Genomic DNA, 15331 nt, shown 5'->3' on the forward strand with positions numbered 1-15331 from the left:
TATTAAAAAAATAATAAAAGACTTCCTTATACCTTTGTGCTTAAAATGTTTGCATAATATCGACCAAATTAACATATTATTTGGTATGCCCTGCTCCACGTTACGTAGTCAGCTCACGTGTGGACTAGCACACGTGAGTTTCCTACTACGGGGCAGTTACCCTATTCACAACACATTTTTGTCTTGAATTGCGAGTTCAATCTCAATATTATAACTTGATCTCCAGATACATGAGTAATACGTGTAATCGAAGACACACTTACTTGTTCACCTTCGCTTAGTGATACTTGTGAACAACAGTCCCTCCAGACACGAGACTATGTCCACTAATGGGTTTACGACATTCCAGAATTCGAGCGAACGAGTTGTTCTACTCGTACGAAACCAAAGACCTATGTAACTCCGAAGATGAATAAAATCTAAGGAAAAAACGTGGAAATCAAGAAAAAGTGATTCTCGGTCAGATGGCGCCTACACCTTTGGCCTATTCTCGGCTAGATGGCGTTGATGGTTTCGTTTGTCATTGAACAATTTTAACACATACCTATCAGTGAAAGAACATGGGTCAAAATCATATAGGTAAAAATAAAAAATAAAAAATCATTTATCCATATATATATATTATATACATTTTTGGTATTTTTATACATTTTCATTTTTAGTTTTAATCGTGTGTCGATAGACGGCAGTAAATTTACTGTGACTACAAAATTTACTATGGCAGTTACCCTCTATCCTAAATATTCTCTTTGTAAGTTTGTACGCAACGTAAGGTCGCTCGCTCGCTCGCTCGCTCACATCCTATCCAGCCCGTTGTAAATCATCGTTACATTGCCGCAGTCCGTCGTCCATAAGCGCATACAGGCGCATTCGAATTTTATTTATTCGAACTGTTTCCGACATGATACTGATCTTTAAGTGTGAAAAGTGATGTTTTTGGTTGAAGAAATGTCACATTTGACACTGACAGATCAGATCAGACTGACACATCGGAAACAGATCGAATAACTAAAATTCGAATACGCCTGCGAATGTGTCTTTACTTCTCGCATTAAAGCGTGATGAAATCGACGTTGAAAAAATAGGCGTTATTTTCCTTATTAGGGATGTTTAATCTTTAAATTAGGTACGTTAACACAAAATAGTTTAAAGTCAATTCCGGTATTTCGTTCATGGAGACTATATAAATTTCGTTGTTGATGCCAACCATAGATACAGTTATTTTATTAGGTTTCAGTAGGTAAATGATAGGTACTATTTTAGGCTGCCAATATTATTTTGAATTAAATTCTAGTATTATTGCCTTATCCGAATTTGGCCGCCGCGTAGAAGTAGGTACAGTCTGGCAAAAAAGAATAGAAATTAAAAAGTGGCAACACTGTAGTGTCGTCCCTTTCATATCGATCTAAGGAAAACGGGACGACACTACAGTGTTGCCACTTTTAAATTTCTACTCTCTTTTTTGCCAGACTGTAATTGGATTGGAGACCCTGTCATTTCAATAATTTACATTTTCTGACAGAAAAAGACGTACGTGACACGTTGAAACGTCAGGTCTTAAGGGGAAACATTGCCCCTAGTGGTCATTTTTCCATACAAATGTTCTCGACATTTACGTCTCTGAATTTTTTTGATCATAGATGAATATTTTTTATGAGTTCAATATTACCATTACCTGTGTCAGCGTTTTGCTTTCTATACTTAATATTCTGGTTTTTATAAGAACTAGGTTACTTCAAACAGCGCTAAAAATGGCAAAAAAAAAATCCGCCGTAAACAGACGCCTAAAGTTAGACCAAGAAAAGTTTGCATTGATTTTAATAACACACGCAGTGCAAGAAGTATGGATGGTATAGAAAGGATCGCAATCTCTTATGGCAGAATTGTTGTAAAAGTGACCGCGTTAAGCTTTAAATAATAATTTAAATAAGCTCTAAAAAAAAGTTCCTAATCTCTCCGGTGGCGCTAGTTAGGCTCTGGGACATAAGGCAACAAATAACCCGACCAAATTACGTAGGTTGTTTTTGGTAGTATTTCGGTGCATGGTGGCGCCGCCTAATTACTTTTTTTTGATGGACACTTTTCATACATAGAGATTTGGCTCCTTTATACAGTCTCCATGGCAAGAAGTGTAATTTATACGTCATAATTTCATATAAGTTTGACGCCTGGAGACTATATAAAGGAGCCAAATCTCTATGTATGAAAAGTGTCCATCAAAAAACAGTAATTAGGCGGCGCCACCATATACCGAAATACTACCAAAAACAACTTACGTAATTTGGTCGGGTTATTTATTGCCTTATATTATGGTTCATGTTATACTCATGTCCCAGAGCCTAACTAGCGCCACCGGAGAGATTAGGAACTATTATTTAAAGCTGAAAGCGGTCACTTTTGCAACAATTCTGCCATAAGAGATTGGCATCCTCCAGGCCATAAATGTTAAAAAAAAAAAAAAAAAAGATTGGCATCCTTTCTATACCATCCTTAGTTTGACGTTTAAAATAACACGTGCACTGCGTATGCTATCAAAATCTCTGCAGACTTTTCTTGGTCTAGCATACAAAATCGACAACAATAAACGCAAAAATTCTATAAAAACCTATGGTTCTATTTCTGTTTTATTCTAGTATTTTTATTTGTATATTCTGTATGTAGTTTATCAGAATTATTAGTTGTTGTTTACCATAGTTCTAATAATTTTGTTTTCCTTTGTTCTCCTTTCACCATTTTTAGACTTCTCTGTTTGGCCCGATGGTTGACTGGTAGAGAATGCCATTAGGCATTAAGTCCGTCATTTGTACAATCTTTTTATGTTTTGTGCAACAAAGTTTAAATAAATAAATACGGACAGACACAGAATTTCTTTCTCATTCCGTTCCCAAAATTTCGTTATGTTTGGTTAATTTTTGGAGGAGGAAAATGTCCAGAAAGAAACCTCGATTTCAGAGAATTTTACGCAAGCTGCAGTTGTCCTTATCGCACTAATCGTCAGCGCGACGTAGATATTTACCTATAATTCTCAAATCTGAGAAGGGGCTCAGCTGGTATTTCTTCTTAAAATTGACTTCAGAGCGGCGGATGATAATCCATACTAATATTATAATACTTAATATTACACACAACAAGAAATTTAACAAAAATTGTTGCAATCGGTTCACATGATAAAGAATGAAGTATCCTTGAAAAAAAACAGTCATAGATGGTCATAGTCATACAGGTCGGGCAAATTAGTTAGCCAATTTGCCGATAGATGGCGCTGTACACAATTACGCTTAGTATACTTCTGGCCAAGTCTTTCGTGATTCTATTTACATGAGAAAATTGAATGTTTGTACGGAACCCTCGGTGCGCGAGTTAAACGAACTCGCACTTGACCGTTTTTTTATTTAATATGTCTTTTTTGTTTACGTAATGATATAGAAAGTGAATGGTTGCCATTGCCAATAATTTATTAAGGTAGCAAAAAATTAAGTGTCTAGTCAGCCTTCAATGCTACAATTGCTAATCAGTCAGGGCAAAAAAACCTTGTTTCGATTAAGTACAGCAAAGTATGACGCATAGGTAGGCAAGTGCCTTCAAGTGGCTCTGGATTTTATAGTTGGTCGTGTTGGTACGCAAATTAAGAAAACTTTAATAAGCAAATTATAACCAACATAGTAGACCGAGGCGATCGATCACAGACCACAGTGCGAATTAGGCCAGACCACAGTCAGTCAGACTAAAAAAAACAGGACAAGTGCGAGTCGGACTCGCCCACCCACCACCGCCCACTCGTTCGGTACATAAAAATATACGGCTTTCAGATTTTTTTCGTCAGAGTGCGTAGACAAGATGCTAATCGTTAGCGAACGAAACGCTAGACAGTTGTGTCGCAATAATATGGAAGAGTGATAGAGAGAGATAACTACACTACGATACGGAGCGTGAACGATTAGCATCTTGTCTACGCACCCTGTACTTACTACAAATTTGTAAAAGTTAAAAAAAAATCTTTTAAAAGATTCATTCAATTATGACCGCGCATACCGTTACTAACTCCATGATTGACTACCTACGTACTTTCAATAAAGACTATATTTTTTATGAATAATTTACAAGTGTATTGTTTTCAGATTCTTTCCTATACTTGTAGCATAAGACGGCATTACTTGCCAAATCTCATAGATCTAGGTCAACGGAAAGTACCCTATAATTTTGATTAATTCCCTGTTTTTTTTTATACTACGTCGGTGGCAAACAAGCATACGGCCCGCCTGATGTTAAGCAGTCTCCGTAGCCTATGTACGCCTGAGGAGCTACATGCGCGTTGCCGACCCTAACACTCTCGTTGAGTTTTTGCGGCATAAACGGCCATATCTTTTTTGTAAGTTTTTAAGTTAAATTTTTTTTCACAGCTTAAAGAGACTGTAGACCCCGAGATAAAGGGTCTTGATAGGCAGACGGACGAACTGACAACCTATAAGGGTTCCGGTTTTCTTTTTGAGATACGGAACCTTAAAATAGTTATTTGTTATACAAAGGTGCAAAGTTGTATTTTACCCGCGAGTGTTTCAACACACGAGAAGTAAAATACATTTGCACCCGTGTGTAACACAAAACTTTTCCCCTCACTATAGCGAGGAAAGTGCAACATCCACAGGCGTTAGATCATCTTCATCACTGGAATCACTATTTTTTTTATGATATTATAACAGAAAACACTAGAAATTCGATTTTTACGTGAGTCGGTGAGAAGAACAGTAAAAATTTTGTTGATAATGTTGACATTTCTGTTCTGACGTTCAGAAATGTCAACGATGCGTTTTGAAATTGCATCGACTCAACTTGTGCGTTCAGAATTATATTTAACATCATTACAAAAAATCTAACGTTTCTTATGGAATTTTAAGGTTTATGACTTAAAATTATTAAATAAAGCTAAATTTGGTATTTTTTATTAGATTCTCAAACTATTTATTTAATGATAATTAATATCGAACGAACCATTATCATGAGCGTTTTACGTTTTGTTATCTGTCAAGCTACTTAAACACGCTCCATCCAAGGTCAAATTACTTTCCCCACTAGTGGATAAAATGCGTTTTTCTCCGCTTGTTTTAAAGGATAATAGACGGCTTTCCAAGCTAGTGAGGGGAAAAGGTATGTATTTAATATTGTATACATGTACACCCACTCTCCTCGAAGTAATCAGACCACTCTAGAGTTTACATTAGAGTACGTAATCCCCTTTTCAGTCGTTTTAGTTCGATGGAGTATCTTTGTGTGTGTACTCCAACCAAGGGCAAGGGTACGGACAAATGATAAATCAAGAGCGGGATGCTCTACATATATATAGACGAAGTAAAGGTAAGTTTAGTATTAGGTGTAGGTGTTCCCGTATTAGGAGTTTAGGACAAACTTCTTTTTACCAGACGTCAGGAATTTTGGCCGTTTGTCAGGAATGCGGCCATATGGAATTAAATTCACAAATCAGGAATTTTGTCAGGTAATTCAAAATTTGTAATTAACCTAACCTAACCTCGGGTTATTTCTTTTGTTTCGTAGCGATTATTTCCGAAAATAATCACTTTATCAAAAAATGGTTGTTGGAGACCCTTATTCATTTTGCCTCACTATTGAGTTAAAGGGAAAAAAAGTTATTTACTTGGTAAAGAGATTGCGGGACTGTTCACCCCCAGAAGTATTAAGGGTAGTATACCTAGCGCTGTGCCAGTCTATAATACAATACTGTATTAGCGTCTGGGGCAGCGCTAGCAAGTCGGCAATGATTGAAGTTGAACGTGCCTAGCGCGCTGTCCTAAAGGTTATGAAGAGGAAACCTTTTCGGTTCTCTACAGAAAAACTGTACAAAGGTACAGGGATTCTAAGAGTCAGGCAATTGTTTATAATGAGTGCTGTTATAAGAGTACATAAAAGTATTGATATATTAGCACAATCGGATTAAGTGTAACCTCGAAATCCTTCCAAAGTTATGAAATTTGGTATGTATGTTAACTAAAGGTCTCTTTTTCATGTCCACACTATTTGACATTTGGGGACCTCGAGAAATCGCAGCCATCTTGGAAAATGTGTACCATCCTGGAGAAATTTTGCGTTTTACTCTAAATATACGTTCTCTATGAAAATATGGTGTAAGGCAACATTAAATCTTATTAAATTCTACACAAAAAAGTCCTAGGTATCTTTGCGGAAAAAATACATCTTGTTATAGAAAATAATAGCTGAATCCAGATTTAGCGCTTATACCCTTTCAGGGGATATTCTCTATATGAAACTTGGAGGAACATGAATTCCACTTATGTCTATACATTTGTACACGTTCTAGCCCAATATCAACATTTTACTCGACTGCGACTTAAACAGAAAGTAGGGTTATGGGTTTAAATACTGAAAATCAGTACACCCTGTAGCTCAGGATACTGGACGGATTTTTTAAAATGACATATCGGTAGATTCCTCTTGCCCTTCAAAACCAGTTTACACTTGTTTAATTAAAGAAAAATCAATACAGCCGCCTTGAGAGGACGTCGAATAGTAAATCATATTTTTACTTCTAGCGCCTAAACTATTGAGTGAATTTCAATGAAATAGACATCAGTAGATCCATAATTCCGATTCATTTTCATGTAATATTTAAATTTTATTGTTTGTGTTTTATTGTTTTTTTGTTGTTTGTAATGTAACTTCCTAATGTAGATATCATTGGATAAAATGTTCATGTAAAACCGACTTGTTGCGTCCCAAGCCCAAGATACAGGCTCAGCCTCAACAATTGGGCAACTTATACTATGTTTCTGTTAAAATAATAAATTATTCTTATTCTTATTAAATAAATGGTTTGAGAATTTAATAAAAAATACAAAATATAGCTTTATTTAATGAGTTTAAGTCCTAAACCTTAAAATTCCATACGAAATATGTGTTTTTCTTATAATAATGTTGCATATAGATGATCTAACGCCTGTGGATGTTGCACTTTCCTCGCTATAGTGAGGCGAAAAGTTTTATTACACACGGGTGCAAATGTATTTTACTTCTCGTGTGTTGAAACACTCGCGGGTAAAATACAACTTTGCACCCTTGTATAACAAATAACTTTTCTTGTTTTCTTTGCTAGAGCTGTAATATGGCACTTAAAAGATAGATTTTCATCTAGGATTAAACCTAGGTACTTCACGGTGCTGCAACGCTTTATGGCCTTTATGACATCGCAGGAGCAGGTCAGTCTTCTAGTGCCACATGAGTACATCTTAAGATTGTAAGTGGTAGGAGCCGAGGCTATAGCTGTTTTTAAGAAGGGAATATGGCAGCTTTTGTCTATATTAAGAGTAAGCAGATTGGAATTAATCCAGCTACCTCGACACCGCAGCAAGACCCATCTCAGCTGAATGGTACGCATCGTCCTAAGTTTTGCCGCTAAAGAGAGCAACGGTGTCGTCAGCATAGCAGTAAATTTCGAAGCTGGGTATGACCTGAAGCAGCAAGTCGTTAATGTACGCAATAAAGAGCGTTGGGCCAAGGATACTTCCCTGCGGGACACCAAACTGTATATTTGACCTGCTGCTTCTGGATTCTCCGATTTTGACTACTTGTTGTCTGCTTGTTAGATAACTAGAGAACAAATCGTGGGCCAAGCCTCGGATTCCAAGGGCCTCCAGTTTCCTCAGAAGAATGGTCACTGAGACGGTATCAAAGGCCTACTAGGTAATGATAACTAATATTGAACGAACCATATTATGAGCGTTTTAAGTTTTATTATCTTTTGACTTTTGACAAATAATAGTGAGGGGAAAACAATTTTGTATGGGGTGTACGTACCCTAAAAAAATTTTTTTTAGATTTTATTTCACGACTTTTTCGGATTGGTTGATTTATATATCCGTGCCAAATTTCAGCTTTCGAGCACTAACGATCACGGAGCACAGGACAAGCCTAGGACAGACAGACAGACGGACCTGGCGAAACTATATATATATATAAGGGTTCCTTGTTGACTACGGAACCCTAAAAAGAAACCCTAATCTATTATTGATCCGTAGTATATGTTAAGTAGTGCATCTCGCCCACTGACTACAGTAGTAGGTAAATAATAATAGGTGCGAATGCGAACGAGCTACATGCTACATATCAAGATAACTTAAGATTTTAAGTGCCACTTGCATTTGCACCATACCACTAACCCGGGGTTAAGCGGTTAAACCGTTAACCCAGTGTAAATTTGTACTGGTAAGCATGGGAACTCCAGGTTTAACTGGTTAACCCCGGGTTAGTGAGATGGTGCAAGTGGCGCTAAGACTTTTAAAGTTTGCATATGTATCCAATTTGATATCGATATCTTCGTTTTTCCACAAATTATTTACCTACATACTTACGTTACGTTATTGTCAGGCTATTTACAATTTACATAAAAGCATTAAATGACAAGCAATTTATACCTATGTTTATGTTTGCAGTATTTACCGACTGCGCCCAAAACAAACATTTCCAACCACCGACTCTGATTGTCAAGTCAATAACTACGTTTTCATATCTTACTTACCTATCTACTCTATGGTAGGTCGTACTATGATATTTTCTTTTAACTCAAATATGTCTACGGATGCGATAATAGAGTGTAGAATTCGTTAAACATTAGAACAGGAAGTTTGCTTAATGTGATAATATTTAATTTATGTGGCATTAAGATATATGTACATAATACCTATTTAAGATGAATTTCTTGGTAAATTACAGGTATACATAATTTAGCAAAATATGAATCAATTGTTTGGACGTAGCATATTGCTCACGCTCAGCATACCCAGTAGGCCGAGCATATGATTGACGCGACAGTATCTCGCCGCGAGATAGACTACCCGTATTTTACTAACTGTATGAATTAAAGGAGGACGGGTAGGCTATGTCGCGGCGAGATACTCTCGCGCCAATCATGGCTAGCCCGGCAGGTAAGTATAAATACATGGAGCAATCAGAAGGATTACACGAAAGTAATAGTTATTTTATTTGTACAATAAGAGAGCAGTTTAATATTTCTTCGAGTGTTTATTTTGCGTCCTGTGCAAGCGAGAGATTCTATAATAGATTCACGAGCGTAGCGAGTACAATAAATACTAAAAAGCACGGAACCCTCGGTGGGCGAGTTCGACTCGCACTTGTTTGACAATCTTCACTCGGTTGCTGCTACAATGTCACAACTGTATTTATATTTTTACAAGCTGTACGCATCTTAGAATGTCATCTTACCTTTTATTATACTTCTTGAAACTCATTTCTATTTTAGATCGCGAGCCAGCAACAGATTTCCATGACCAATCGCCTCCCGGGCGAAAACTCGTATAGTGGTTAACGGCTATATATGATGAACCCTCCTGAACGTCAGCTGCCGCTCCGTGGGTGGGTTGAGGAATGGCAGCAAATAAAGTATATAATTTTTTTTTTGTCATCGCCTCCCGCTTGATACTTTGTCAGATGATAGTTTAGATGCTATTGTGAATAAACAAAATCGTCAGCCGATTGTATTGCTGTGGAAAGACCGTCAGCTGGTCACATGAACATGTAAAAAAGAAATTTCTTTTCAGTCATCGGCGTCATCAAATAAAGTCTATAATTTTTTTTTGTCATCGCCTCCCGTTTGATACTTTGTCAGATGATAGGTTAGATGCTATTGTTAATAAAATAAATCGTCAGCCGGTTGTATCGCGGTGGAAAGACCGTGTTCGCGTTTCGGTGGCTGCCATTCCTCAACCCACCAACGGAGCGGCAGCTGACGTTCACGAGGGTTCATAGTAGCCGTTAACCGCTATACGAGTATTCGCCCGGTAGGCGATGACTGACGACATTTGCGCCTGGCTCGCAGTCTATTTGTGGTGGTCATCGATGTACAATACCGAATTATTGCCTGTTTCATCCACCAAACTTTTGGTGTCTATTTGACACGAAAGTTTGTTAAAAGTAATAACAATATGCCGCAGTAAATATTTTTGTCGACGTAATATTAGACCATCTTCTATATATATATAGCGATTTTTGTATTTTCATCAACAAGTCAAGCATTTGCATTCAACTAAGTACCATTTGTTAAAGTGAAACTGCTGGTAAAGACAAGGGGGCCTAGCAAAGATTCTCATCTCGACAATACAAGATAGAAAACGCCAATTTAAACAATGTATGGAAATAGTCACGTGACTTTTCGTACCATCTATCATCACAATATATTTATTTTGCACATTCGTTTTGCATTGAGGGAACTCCTCTAGTCTTATACGCCTACCTTATAGAGATTTTTCTATTTTCATCAACTAATCAAGCATTTCCATTTTACCGGTGCTATTTGGTGAAACGGAACTGGTGATCAAGACCACAATGTAACATGTAACACCTCAAACTACTTGTAGGTACATTTTAGAAGATACACTATACTTTTAATATCATTTCAAACTGCTTAAAAGGTTTTTATCTTTTATGCGTAAGAAAATCTAGTAGGTAAGCAGATATGTAGGTATAAGGTACCTATCAGTGATAAAAATATGATATTTTTAAAGGGTGTTATTTAATCGATCTGCAAAATATTCCTATTTTGATGAACAAAAATATATATTTGGTCAACCAAAATGTGTATATGATCAGCAACTTAAGGTTAGCAAGTATTTCAAAATCAGTTCGCAATTAATGTCATAATGAGCTGCTCTAAATTGATTTGGTTGGCAAATTAATTATTTGATCGGCAGTAAGCGATCCACCATTAATTAAATTTTGTTAAGCAGTGAGTGGGTAAGCGGATTATTTCATTTTGGATTACAACGGAAATTTAACTGATCCGCAAAAATTAGTTCTAACCTAACCTAACCCGCTTTTCTAGTAGCAGTTGGTTTCTGTAAAGGTCGCAGTTCTAACCTAACCTAACCCACTTTTCTAGTAGCAGTTGGTTTCTGTAAATGTCGCAGTTCTAACCTAACCTAACCCATATTTCTAGTAGCAGTTGTAAGTGAAGGACGCAGTTCTAACCTAACCTAACCCACTTTTCTAGTAGCTAATATCTTCCATTTTACACCTATAAATACTCTCAAAGTACCAAAACGGATATATCACCAAAAAATACGTTAGAACACCGCAATGTGACTGCTAATAATCATCGAATGAAATGCACGCACACGATTCCGCTCCGCCTGCAACCCTGCCGATTTTTCAAATCAAACGTAACCCATCTTATTATATCAGATTACCATTTGTTTAAAATGCATACGTCTCAATTAAGCTGCCAACCAATTTTTAAATCTTGCTGACCAAATAATAATTTTGCAGCTCAACTATTTATTAAGCAGATGGATATTGGTTATAATGTTGACCGTTTGTGAATTATTTGCTAAACAAGAGCTGCAGCTCGATTTTTATTTATTGCCGGCAACATATTTGTATGCTGCCCAAATGATTTAATGGCTATTTTTTTTGCAGATCAGTTTTAAAAATGGCTGATCATTTAATTACTTCACTTTTTTAAATATAGGTAACCCTATAAAAGGTTATGGGCCCAGTACGCTTTAAATGAAGAAATTTGCCTTTTGCTTTTGCTTATAGGCCAATGACTGCAAGAAGTAGGTATATATATACCTATCCTAAAACCTTTTCTTTTACTAACGTGATTGGTAAATTAGTATAATTTACAGCTTTCCAGAATGCAATGTTATTCAGTTTTAGCCATGAGCTAACTGAGCTAAGCCACTGACGGACGAACATGGCGACACAACATAGAACGAGTCATTGTTGTAAAGACAATCGAATTCGAAAAAATGGAAAACTGCCTATAAATATTTTCGTAGTCGTGTAATTATAAGCCTATTGTTAAATCTATATTTAGTCAATAATCAATAGAGAGGATATTTGTGAAGAAATAACAAATAGACAGTGCGTCATAGCTACAAATCCTACATATTGACGACCGGTCTGGCCTAGCGGGTTGGCTAGATGGGTAGTGACCCTGCCTGTGAAGTCGATGGTCCTGGGTTCGAATCCCGGTAAGGGCATTTATTTGTGTAATGAACACAAATATTTGTTCCTGAGTCATGGGTGTTTTCTATAAGTATACAATGTAACAAGTACAAGTGGTATGTGTTTAATTTGTCTTTTTATTTGTGGTTTTGTTTCCTTGTATGCTAATAATTATATACTTTTTTATACTTATATCAATGAAGTAAGGTGTACAATTGCTTACGTGTTTACGTAATTGACAGTACCAGTAAAATATATAAATTTGAAAACAGCTTCCTCGTCGGAACAACATTTAATGTTGACAATGTCGGTTTTAAGCTCTTTTGTTGTTGACATAACAATAACGTAGGAAGCACAATTTGTACAAACCATGTCACGATTTGTGCGCCAATGAAATGTGCTCTACTGACAATGAAAACACGTTTCGTTTATTTCCTCTATATTATTATTTGTAAAAATAAATAAATGCGTCTCTTGTGGGGCTAACGTTGATCGCCTAGGCCACCATGGACTTGCCTGCTCTTCGGGCGCCGGCCGCCTATCTCGTCATGCGGCACTCAACGACATCATAAGAAGGGCGCTCGTCAGCGCCGGCGTCTCCGCTGCTCTGGAGCCCCAGATCGCGCGGGACGATGGCAAGCGCCCCGACGGGATGTCGTTGATCCCATGGAGGATGGGCCGTGCACTGGTGTGGGACGCTACCTGCGCCGATACGCTGGCAGCGTCCTACATTTCATCAACCAGCAGAAATGCCGCGGCGGCGGCCGACGCCCGAGAGCGCTTTAAAGCAAATAAATATGGCTGTCTCGGCGCCAACTACGAATTCGTAGCTTTTGGTGTCGAGACACTCGGTCCATGGGGCAGGGGTGCACGCGGGCTCCACAAGGAGCTCGGAAAGCGGTTGAGGGAGGCAACGGGGGACCCTCGCGCGGGCAGCTTTCTCGCGCAAAGGCTTGCTATCGCGATACAGCGCGGGAATGCTGCCTGCGTGATGGGCACTTTGCCAAGAGGTCAGGGTTTTTTATGGTTTTTTTTTTTAAGGTAGGTTTAGTTTTAATCGTTTTATTTTATAAGTAGTCTTAATTTTGTTTTATACAATTAATGTAAATTTTAATAAATGCTTATTTATTTAGTTTTTTAGCTTTCTTTCCTTGGCTCATAACCTGTTAGATTATACATATATAGTAAACACCCCTGTAATGGGACTGGCACCAATAACGGGGTGTTATAATAGACAAATCCTGTATAATATGTAGTTATCATCAGTTCTTAAACACTGGCAACATTTGACCATAAACAAGAGCCATATAGAGTTGCTTAAGTTTTATTTTTCATTGATTTTTGTTAGTTTTAAAATTAACGGCGCCATATATACATCCCATGACTGGAGCAAAAACTAGTATAGTTTTAATTTGTGAATAAATAATATTGAAACCAATTGCAGTGTCAAAAAATACTCAATTGACTTCAGCAGTTTCAAGTATGTTTTTAATTTGATGATAAATTTTACGTTATTCCTTTCTATGTTAATACTTAAGAAAAATTATTATTTTTTGTCCATTCTTTCGATTGGTATCATAAAAATACGGATGATTTTGTTTCACATTTAAGTCGGTTCGATACCCAGACGATTCAAGTAATTTTTAGAAAATCTTTGAATGCAGTATTACTAACTTTTAAATAGTAGTTTGTTAACCAAGGGATGAGAGGCACTCATTTCTGCCGAGGTATTTTGGTGCTCGAACGCAGTGAGAGCGCCAATAGTCCGAGGCTGAAATGATGCCTTTCACCCGAGTTAAACACTTTACTTTTCATTTCGAATACGAGGAAAGTAAAATAAATGTGTTTTTTTTTTAAACATGACAGTATACATTTTTATAGTATTTCTTGAGGGTACTTTCAATTAACAATTTAGGCAAAAGTATCGTTATTTATGGAATGGAGAGTCAAATATCAGACTGAAAATTGTATAACATGGTATAATAAATCCATTTAAACTCAAATTTCAATCGCTTGTACTGTAAAAAAAATTAAAAAAATCGTATTTCGAATGTAAAATGCTCTAGTGCAGACACGTATCATTTTCTGCACACCTTTTAGAACAACAACGACCCTCTTTCATAGCATGAGAAATGAAAAATAACATAAAGTCTTCTTTCAGCAAACACCATCAAACTACAAGCTACAATAAATAAATAAAAATATGTAATAGGAAGCAAACGAGCAGACGAGCCGCCTGATGGGAAGCAGTCATCGCCGCCCATGGACATAAGCAACACCAGAGGAGCCACTTATGCGTTTATCTGACTACTTTAGCCCGACTGTCCCGGTTGGGGACTTTGGGTAGTTATCGCGCCAAAGCCCAAATCGTAGCCGGAAAATACCGAGCGGGACAAACCTTGGGTAGTTGAGAGTACTACACGGGTGCTACTGGGAGCTACGGAAGTTAAGCGTCAAATTTTAAAGTGATTTAATGCGGTTTATTTTACTAACTTTTCAGTACCGAAAAGTACAGAAGAACCGGGGTTTTCATAGGCTATTTGACTAATTTTTGAAAATGGTTTTAATTGATTGTTTATGACTTAATAATTACACTACATTGATATTTCCGTGAAATTTCCTGTATTAAATATAAAAAAAACAATGTTAAAGTTTATTTATTTTGAACGCGCCTTAAACGCTGTTTTTGCAAAGGGGCTAATCACGTGACACGTGTGACGTCACACGCGAGTAAACTCAGTCAATGACCTTAGTAAATCTTATGGTTTATGTGCATTGAATTGATTATTTCACTGTAAAATGGTATATAAATGGTGTATAGTGCCGCAATGTTCAAGTACGACTATAAAAAATCCAGATAAATTGTTTGTTTCCGTTCCAACGAATCCCAAAAAAAAAATGTGGTTAAAACTAGCGCGAAGAGACTTAAAGAGCATTTTAGCGCATACAAATGTTTTTATGTGTGAAGACCACTTCGATGTAAGTTATATTTAACTGTAAATAAATATGGTAGTTAAAGCAGCGGATTTTGTTGTATTTAACGAAACAAGATCTAGGTATTTAATATTACATAACCTCATAACATAGCTCTTTCAGCATTAGTAGGTAGTTAGTAGCATACTTTTTCTTTCAAACTAAAGTGCAGTATGGAGATACTATTCTCGTCATCGTATTCTATATATATCGTCGTCGTATTCGTATCATCGAAATCGAAATGTTCGTAAATAAACAATTTCTACGTATACTCACACAGCTGTTTTTACATTTCTAAGTTCCGCAGCATAGTAATCCGGATTATCTTTTAATGCGGTTTATTTTACTAACTTTTCAGTACCGAAAA

This window comes from Cydia strobilella, chromosome 4 (assembly GCF_947568885.1).
Source record: "Cydia strobilella chromosome 4, ilCydStro3.1, whole genome shotgun sequence".
Lineage (NCBI taxonomy): Eukaryota > Metazoa > Arthropoda > Insecta > Lepidoptera > Tortricidae > Cydia > Cydia strobilella.